We start from the raw sequence: 10,236 nt of genomic DNA, 5'->3' as shown, positions 1-10,236 counted from the left end.
ACTCCCACTGCTGCTGCCTGCTGCCTGGCTGTTCAGGAGCCAAACACGTGATGATTTGGCCGGAATGGGCCCCTTTCCCCTGCTTCATAACCCAGTGTCTGGAATAGTAAAATCGAACCTTGATCAGACCGTTGTCTTGGTTTCATCTTTCTCGTGTCGCCTAGCCCTCTCTTCTCTTCCAGATTCCAGGATGCCTTCCAGGTTAGAACCCAGACATGTGAGTCGCTGGCCAGCCGCAACAAACAAGAAATTCTATACTTATTTGAGTGACTTCCACCTAGCATTGTGTTTGGCAAATAGTAAGTACCCAAGGCTGTCTATAAGCAGAGTTAATGGATTACATGATAGTTGTATAGGATTCTAGAAGGTAGAGGGCACTTGGTGGGGGTATAGTATAGTTTAGCAGAAAAAAAAAATGCCCATGAAGGAACACATGAAATAAATCTAGGAACTTATGTGGCAGAGGACTCACTTGAGCAGATAGAAGTCAGATTGAGAGGACCCTGAACAGTTGTCTAAGAAGTTTGGTGGTGTTCTTGGTTTTTTAATATCATCATGCACACAAAGTCTCCTTCAAACCTAAGTCAGTGAGTCATTAGTTGAGTGAAAGGATCATTTAAGCAATTACTACAAGTCACTCAGATAAGGCAAAAGCATCTTCTTGAATAAGTACAGTAACAGACAGTCCACAGATAGGCAGCATTGGGGTACTAGATAGGTAAACCCAGGCCAGGTCCAAAATGGAGCATGGCTAGTCATAGCAGGCAGTGCAGGAAGCCACATGGAAAACAGGTGACAGGAAGAAAGCTTTATTATCTCTTGGCAAGACACCAATATGATACCACACTTTGCCATCTTGAAGGCCTGCTTCCAGATGGGCGGAATGAGAATTTAGAGAACTTGGCAGCAGGTAATAGGTAGAGTCCAGCAAGCCAGCTGGCAGTAGAACTATCTGGATGAAGTAATGAGAGAATAACGAGAAGCCAACCACAAGACCAAGATTTGGAAGAGAATCCACTCCACTCTGTGTGAATACCAGAGAGAATGACATTGGAGCCATGTATCCTAAGACTATAATAGCAAGTGAATCAACATGACAGTGTGGGGTTCTGAAAGTGATATACAAGGAGTGTGGTGATTACAGTAACAGGGCAACATCAAATATGCAGGAGGTATACTCAGTAACCTCTAACAGAAAGGGTCTCTTGAGGACACAGAGAAAATCAATCAGTCTTCAAGCCTGGAAAGTGTTTGGGATACAACCATGTAGTTACTAGTTTGATAGCAACATTCTATGGAGACTTTGTAGTTGTCCTATCAGGTTGCAACAGCCAAAGGATCTAGTCTGCCTCAGGTTGCTACTAAAGACTGCTGTTATCTACTCCCATGGTTTCTGCTTTGAGCTCCTGGTTTGTGTCTCTCAGTGTCTGTTTGCAATTCCTCATGATTAGTTTCCACTGAAGCAGGGTTCTCAAAAGAGATTTTCTTTGGCAGAGCGAGAGAGAAAATTGGCTGGCCTGTCTCAGTCACCCACCAGGCTCCTGACATACATATAACCTGTTTCTCTAAGCTCAAATATCATCACTGGCTTTACCAGCTATAGTCTTTTTTAAAAATTTGTTTATTAGATATTTTCTTCATTTACATTTCATAAGGTTTTCCTGAAAGTCCCCTATACCCTCCCCCTGCCCTGCTCCCTAAACCACCCACTCCCACTTCCTGGCCCTGGCGTTCCCCTATACTGGGGCATATGATCTTCCCAAAACCAAGGGTCTCTCCTCCCATCTGTGGATAACTAGGCCATCCTGTGCTACATATGCAACTAGAGACACAGTTCTGTGGGGTACTGGTTAGTTCATATTGTTGATCCTCCTATAGGGTTGCCAACCTCTTTAGCTCCTTGGGTACCTTCTCTAGCTCCTTCTGTAGGGGCTTTGTGTGCTTGATTGGTTTCCTCTTTCCAAGCAGAGGAAAGATTAACATGCCTAAAGACTCATCATGTACTGCTCTACTCCAGTGAAGATGGAGCAAGAAGAAAACCAAAATGGGAGTTACAGAAAGTCTGATGGTATGTTGATCCAAGGTTTGCAAAGTTAAAACTACAGGGTAGATGGTTTCAATGAGACTTATATGAGGAACATTAGACAGGAATGGTTGTTAAGCAATCCAGGTAGCTTAATATGTCTACTCTTTATCCATAGAATTCCTTTAAAGAATCTTTCAGGAAGATTCTGTATGTTCTAGGAAACTAATAAAAAAAATGCTGAGAATTGAGGTATACCGGCCTCTGTTTTGTACTGTACTATACAATGGCCACAAACAAGGAGTTTAGCATGAAGGTAGAAATTCCTGGTTTGTTTCAGATGGTGTCAAATACAGGAACATCACCAGAAAACACATGAGTTAAAACACTAGTGGCATTTAATATAAAGCTCCAAGTTATGCTTAGCTCAGAAAACAAAGATGGTTTAGAATGCAACCACCCCATTCAGACTGGTACAAGGTATAATGAATATCTCTGTCAGCACCTCATTAGTTATGTAGGGAGAAAAGCAATCTGCCAGCATTTAAGCACAGGCAGCTTGCTAAATGGAACTGGGACAGATCCGCTATGAGATGCTATTATGTCAGATGTTGGGACAGGAAGACTGTGAATTACAGGACACTCCATGCAGCAGAATGAATTCTGGGATAGTATGAATTGCAGAGTGAGACTGGCTCAGCAAAGGAGGAAGGAAGGAATGGGGAGGAAGAACACAAATGAAAACAAAACCAACAAAACATGTAAAAAAAAAAGATTTTTACCCATTGTCCCCAAGAGAACAATCTACCTTATGTTTCCTCATTATATGGTCCCCATTATTTATTTATTTATTTATTTATTTATTTATTTATTCACTTTACTTCCTCATCACAGCTCCCTCATCCTCCCAGTTCACCACTTTCACAGCTCCTTTCTTAACCATCCCTTTTACCTGAGAAGTGGGAGGTTCTCCCCTGGCTAACAACCCACCTTGGTACCTCTTATCACTTCAGGACTAGGCAATCCCTTCAACTGAGGCCAGACAAGAGGGCCCAGTTAGAGGAACAGGATCCACAGGCAGACAACAAAGTCAGGAACAACCCTTCCTCCACTTGTTGAGGGACCTGCATGAAGACCAAGCCACTGATCTTCTACATATTCATGTGTTTGTGTGTGCGTGTGTGTTAGCTTCAGCCCTTGTATGCTCTTTGGTTGATGGTTCAGTCTCTGGGAGACCCTAAGGGTCCAGGTTAGTTGACTCTATTCGTCTTCTTGAGTTCCTATCCTCTTTTGGTTCTTAAAACCTTTCACCAACTCTTCCACAAGACTTCTCAAGGTCCTTGTTTCAGTCAGCTGCTCGTCTTTTATAATTAACAAAATGCTTTTCATTTTTTTATCATACATTATTTTTACCAAGACCTTTGGGCATAAAGCATCAACTAGGCACACATGTCTCATAGTTAAGCCAGGCATTGAACTCTATGTCATCCACTCCATTCCTCTCTCAGATGTCAGGAAGGGCTATACAATGGGAGAAACACACCATGAGCACACCAAGTCATTTCTATATTATTAATATATGCTGCATTTAATGCTATTCAAGGGCCTGTCATAGAGTGAAATCGAATTTCTGTCAACTTTGCAAGCTGCTCAGCTCTTTGAATTCATTGTGCAGATACAAGCCTTGGATTATATCATAAGGTCACAGTAACAATTCCCAAGAATATGTCCTATAATTTCCAGTAACTTTTATAGGAAAGTAGATAAATACATTCTAGTCACTTTGTGTATGTTCTCTACAAGCATAACAGCTTTATTCTTGAGAGTTTCACCATATAAAGAGGCTAATACTTTGTTCTATTTTTATTACTGTATTTAAAAATCTCACCATTGCATCCATATCCTAAATATATTGCTTCCAGAGTCACTGTCCAAACTTTCTCTTGAAATTTTCATATTCAACATACACACTAAAGATTACATTGAACTGTGAGAAGTAAAAGTTGGAAAAGTGAATCATTCAGTGTATAATTTGGGAAGGATGGCTATGTACCATGCACTTTGCTGGCACTGAAGATGTAAAACTATGAACAAGCTGGAAGTGGCACTGTTCTTATACCCTGCCAACTAAGCAACACATCAAAGTAACCTCCGTTAGTGTTTTGAATAAAATAAATTTCTACAAAATAAGGAACTTAGTATCAGGTGGCCAAAGAACTTGAAGTAGGTGCTACTGATGGAATAAGTGTCAGTAAGTCAGGAGAGATGATTGCAAACAGAACACAATGAGTCCACAATGACGAGTTGGAGAAGGGCTTGAAATTAGATGAGCCAAAAGAATCCAGCCTTTTAGGCTCAGGCAGTGTGAAATGGAAAGAGGTTTAAGATGCCTTTGGACTCTGTGATCTGTGTAACATGCTCATTTTAAGTATTGTTGAAATCATTTGATGAGTTTGTAAAATATCAAGTTTTGTATTTTTTTTTTTTTGGTATTATGATGTGAATGTCCAAAATGCCAAAAGATTTCAGGAAAGGGAGAACAGACTAGATAAAAGACTATAAGTTCAGAGTGGCTTTGTGAGGTTTCCATCCCTTAACAAGGTTATCTGGGCAGAACCTCAGGTTCAGTCAAGTTCGTGGCCAGACTGCATAGCAGATCTCTGAGACATTGGATCCTGGATCTCCTGCTATTTCTGCCAAAGGAGTGACTTATCCCATATTCATTCCACAAGAGGACAGAGGATAGGGGCTTGGTTCAGGGGCAAGCCCATATATGTGCCAGCTGTTTGTTTCTTGTGTTTTTTTTTCTTTTTTCTTAATATTTTTTGCCTATTTGTTTTCTAAAGAGGAAAGTATGTGGAGGTTTATAGGTAGAGAAGAAAGGTGGATTTGGGAAGAGTTGGAAAAGAGGAAACTGTGATTGGAATAGATAGTATGAAATATTTTTATATTAAAAAATTTAAAGAAATGCCTAACAGACTTTCTTATCTAGAAGAAATGACTTTTCAGTATCACTATAAAAGAACTTTTGTATGAGCTATGTCTACCAGAAGGTAGATATTCACCCTCTTTCATACTGAATTAAAATTTACATTGGTGTTTGCTATTATTTTTTTCCTGTATTAAGATCCAAATTGCCACAAATCCCATCAATATTTGCAATGAGACATGGCTGGCTATTATAGGTGATTTGAGAATGATGGCAGCAAGCAGACTATGCTAACTCTGAAGAGAGACTTTTTCAGTTAAGTGTTCATATTCATTGTGGTCCTGGAATTGTTCACAGTGAATAAACCAGTCCAGTGATTACCTTGTGCACCAGTTCTCTCCAAACAGCCACAGATTTGTAACTATGGAAACTGAAGTGTAAAAGTAATTAGTGGGCATTTCCAACAAGTAAGTCTGGTTTTAATCACATTATCTTTAGGTAATTTGCATACATAGTCTAGTTGTTGGAGACAGTAAATAGCTTTTTCTGGTCTCTAATGAATAATTACCTGAGCAGAAAGACTGGATTTTTGCTAATGACCCAAGAGATTCAGATGTATTCAACACACACCCTGCTAAGACTAGTTCTATCTTTGGGAGATGGAATGCAGAGAGATAAATAAAAGAAAACCATGTTTTCACTAAGTTCACATTCCCTTATCCTTGTTAGCTTGTCTTCAAAGAACATGAGTACAAGTTTCAGGTTTGTTCTCTCCACAAACAAATTCAAGACAGAATGATCAAGTTTCCAAGTCTTTCCCAAATGTTAACAACAAAGTGGTAGCAGTTTGTCTTTCAGATGAGCAGAACAGCAGGTCCTCCTGGCCTCTTGAGAGCAGTAGCAGGCATATTCCTTGCCTTGCCAGCTATCAGGGATCTTTGCTTTCTGTGACTCAGACAGCTGTGTATCTCTCTTTCTTTTTTTAAAAATTCGATTCCATGACTTGGTTGGCCAAACTAGAATGCAGTACAAAAGTGAGGGGAAGCTGCTTTTGTGGTTGAGCTATAAGGATGGTCACTTTCTTCGAGTGTTCTTTCTTTCACTGTACTCTTTTTGCATCATTTTCTTTCTTTGCAGGTTCAGTTGCCATGTCTCAACACATGTGATAAAGAAGCAAGGCCATCTGACCAACATTGCTTGAATAACTAAGTCTTCAACCTGAAAGCTCTCAGAAAATGTATTTGGGCTAACAGCCTGGGAAGTGACCTTCCTCAAGTTGTGTTATCAGGTGATGTTTTAAGTTTACAGTGATGGTTCAGGGCATAGTTTATTATAAGTGTTGAGAAATTAGAATATAAGCAAGCTTCCATAATTTGAATTTTATGGTTTTGAATGTTTCTGGTCTGTGATATAATTATTTATCTTTGCTGAATTGTTGTAGGTATGCGGCATGCATCTGTAATGAATGACACATAAAACATGCCAGGGATTTTATGATGATGGAACAAATGAGCAGAAAGGGATGGAAATTGGGAGGTAAGACTGGCACAATGGTATAACATGAGAGTTTAAGATTAGATACTATGGAGATTTTAGCATATGCTATGTGCAGACTGATGCCTGAGAATCATATTTAATCTTCAAGGTCCTTTGTATGTCTCATTTATATGAACAGAGACAGGATCAGCTAATGTCAGAGAAGAACTTGGCATCTGAGGTACACAGAACATTTTCTAGATCCTGTCCTTTCAAGGCAAGAGTGAGAAAAAACACAATTGCAGCACAGATGTCCTTAGCGATGGTAACCTATGGTTTCACATGGAGCTTGAAGATTATTTTTTGTTGGATCCAACATTGGATTAACATGATCAGGTAGCTAAGGATTATGTTGTATCAGGAAGTCTAACTATGATTGCTAGTGGATGGTCAATTCTAGAAACACAATGGCTTTCTCTTCCTCTGAATATAAGGTTTATAGGATCTCTCGGGTTGTTGTATGTTTTATAAGCCTTTCACCAATATCTATGTTTTACCTTTGAGGAAATGTAGGGAACTAGTACAGCCTGGTCTGTTTCAGCTTTTTAGAATCCCAGCTTGTCTGTGTCTATAATGAAGCCATGAGTGAGAGCCAGCCAAACTAAGTCAATTAAGACTCTCTCTTGTTTCTAGCTCACTAATTATAAGTAACACATTTTAGTAGGGTACTTTAAACTTGCTCTTCTGAGTGTGTTTTCACCAATCCACTCCTCCAGCAACATTCAATATGAGTGGGCTTATCGTTTCTGCTCATGAGTAAATTTTTTCACGCTTATATTTCTGTCTCCCAGGGTACCCACCATAGTACTCAAATTGTGTAGTGATTTATTTGTAGATGACTGACTCTGACTTTTTGGCATGAGGCATATACATACAACTATTAAGTTTTATATTTTCAATATAGTATCTGATGAATTACATGAAGTATTGAATATTTTATTGTCAAATGGCTTTTGTGTTAGATAATTTTGCCCTACTGTAGGTTAATATCACTGTTCTGAGCACATTTAAGAGAGTCTAAATTAGGGTTTCACTTTTAGTGAGGTTGTATGAAGAACTTTTTTTTCAATTTTTATTAGATATTTTCTTCATTTATATTTCAAATGCTATCCCGAAAATACCCTATACCTTCCCCCCTGCCCAGCTCCCCTACCCACCCACTCCTACTTCTTGGTCCTGGCATTCCCCTGTACTGGGGAATATAAAGTTTGCAAGACCAAGGGGCCTCTCTTCCCAATGATGGCCAACTAGGCCATCTTCTCTTACATGAGTTCTGGGGGTACTGATTAGTTCATATTGTTGTTCCACCTATAGGGTTGCAGACCCCTTCAGCTCTTGGGTACTTTCTCTAGCTCCTCCATTGGGAGCCCGGTGTTCCATCTTATAGATGACTGTGAGCATCCACTTCTGTATTTTCCAGGCACTGGCCTAGCCTCACATGAGACAGCTATATCAGGGTCCCTTCAGGAAAATCTTGCTGGCATATGCAATAGTGTCTGGGTTTGGTGGCTGATTATGGGATAGATCTCCAGGTGGGGTAGTCTCTGGATGGTCCATCCTTTTGTTTTAGCTCCAAATGAAGAACATTTTCAACATATGCTATTTTCAATCTGCAATGTGTTTATTAGGGCATACACCTTTGTGAAATAAAGCATATGCATATACTTCACTTGAAGAAAAAATTATCCAGAGATGATTCTTTGTTGGATACTGTGAGCTTTCTCTCATACATTATTTTGATTCAGTACAATATTATCTTTCTTTCTTGTATTGTGAATGAATAACACTCTTCAAGGCTTAGTACCCTTTAAGTAACAGAACAGATGTTAGAACCAAAGGTTGTGAGGTACAAGCCTGAATAATTTTCCCAAACAACTTGCTTATTGCGGCTTCACTGCTCAATCTGCAAGATTCTTCTTTGTGTGGTTTTATTGTTGAGTGATGTATGACCTTTCCGATTATAAGACACTGATGGGTTTAAGGAAAGCTCTGAAAAATTAGAGTATATTTATGATCCTTGAACTGGTAGAAACAACTTATATCATTTTAATTTTTTTATTTTAGTGTTGAGATTATAATATAATTACAAAATTACTGAATTCCTTTTCCTTCCTACAATATTCTATATGCTACCTCCCTCTCTCCTCCAAATTCAAAATATTATCACACCTAAGGTTTAGAGAACATTAAGAAATAGGGGCATGAATGACTTTAAGAGTAGAGGATCAGGAAGTGTGTTGTGAGATTGTGTCTCTTAAAAACATCAGAAAGTACACTCATTAAGTTTTTAGCATGCTTAATGGGAGCCAAAGACTTCACAAACAGACATGCCAGAGTAAGCAAGAAAAAGTCCATGAGGCCTCATTTATCTTTAAAAATTATTTTTATTTTAATCATGTATATTCATTTGTGTCTCTGTGTAGGTATACGCATACAATTGTAGTTATCTATGGAGGCTAGAAGAGGACAGTGGATTCTCTGCAACTGGAGTGCTAGGTGGTTTTGGGAACCAAGTGGGTTTTTTGTAAGAGCAGTGCACATTCTATTGAGCAGTTGAGCCATCTCTGGGGCTCCAGGGTTGTATTTTAGATCATGTAACCTTTCAACCTATAATTGTGTGTTCACATTAACATGGAATTCTCTATCAGTTTTAGTATTTGTTTTTTTAGAAATATTGATAGCACTGATCATATACAATTAACTAGTAGAATGAAAGTTACATACATAGCTCTGATTATAAAAAAAGTTAAGACTCTAAACATGCAACCATCATTTTATACTATATTATTTATAAAATGCTTTTACTTTTTGAAAATTTCATACAATATTTTTTATCATATTATTACCTCTCCATCAATTCCTTCCAGATGCTCTCTAACACACCACCATGCTCTTTTCTCTTAAAGAAAAAAAAGGAAAACAAGGGGGCTGGAGAGATGGCTCAGTGGTTAAGAGCGCTGACTGCTCTTCTGAAGATCATGAGTTCAAATCCGAGCAACCTCATGATGGCTCACAACCATTTGTAAGGAGATCAGATGCCCTCTTCTAGGGTCTCTGAAGACAGCAACAGTGTACTTACATATAATAAATAAATAAATAAATCTAAAAAAAAGGAAAACAAAACAAACAAAACAAAATGGAACAGAATAAATGTTCATACAAAAGAGAGTCTGATTTACATTTTCTTAAAAAGTACTTTTATATGTGTGGGTGATTTGCCTGCATGTACGTCTATGCACCATATGTGTGCCTGGTACCCATGGAGGCTAGAAGAAAGTATTAGATTCCCTGGAACTAGAGTTACTGATTTTTTTTTTACCTTTGTTTTACAACATTGTGGTTTCTATGAATCCCTTTGGTTCTCTGGGAGAGCATTCAGCACTTCTAACCCCTGAGTTATCATTCTAGCTCTGATTTGCATTCTTTTTTTAAATTTTTAATATTTTTTATTACGTATTTTTCTCAATTACATTTCCAATGCTATCCCAAAAGTCCCCCAATCTTCCACCCCCACTTCCCTACCCACCCACTCCCATTTTTTTGGCCTGACGTTCCCCTGTAATGGGGCATAAAAAGTTTGCTTGTCCAATGGGCCTCTCTTTCAAGTGATGGCCGACTAGGCCATCTTTTGATACATACGCAGCTAGAGTCAAGAGCTCCGGGGTACTGGTTAGTTCATAATGATGTTCCAACTATAGGGTTGCAGATCCCTTTAGCTCCTTGGGTACTTTCTCTAGGTCCTCCATTG

The 10,236-nt window shown here is 38.8% G+C and overlaps 1 long non-coding RNA gene across 1 annotated transcript in view; it reads left to right on the top strand.

The window, feature by feature from the left end:
* Positions 1-221: 221 nt before the first annotated feature.
* Positions 222-10,236, top strand: part of LOC115029700 — a 31,650-nt gene continuing 21,635 nt past the window's right edge. Inside the window, exons 1-3 of the long non-coding RNA XR_003835245.1 lie at positions 222-299; positions 6,090-6,240; positions 6,394-6,488. This is a non-coding gene — a long non-coding RNA (uncharacterized LOC115029700). The remainder of the gene's footprint in view (positions 300-6,089; positions 6,241-6,393; positions 6,489-10,236) is intronic.

This window comes from Mus caroli, chromosome 17, assembly GCF_900094665.2.
Source record: "Mus caroli chromosome 17, CAROLI_EIJ_v1.1, whole genome shotgun sequence".
Taxonomy (NCBI): Eukaryota; Metazoa; Chordata; class Mammalia; order Rodentia; family Muridae; genus Mus; species Mus caroli.
Note: the sequence above shows the minus strand (reverse complement) of the source record. Positions and strands in the feature narration are given on the sequence as shown.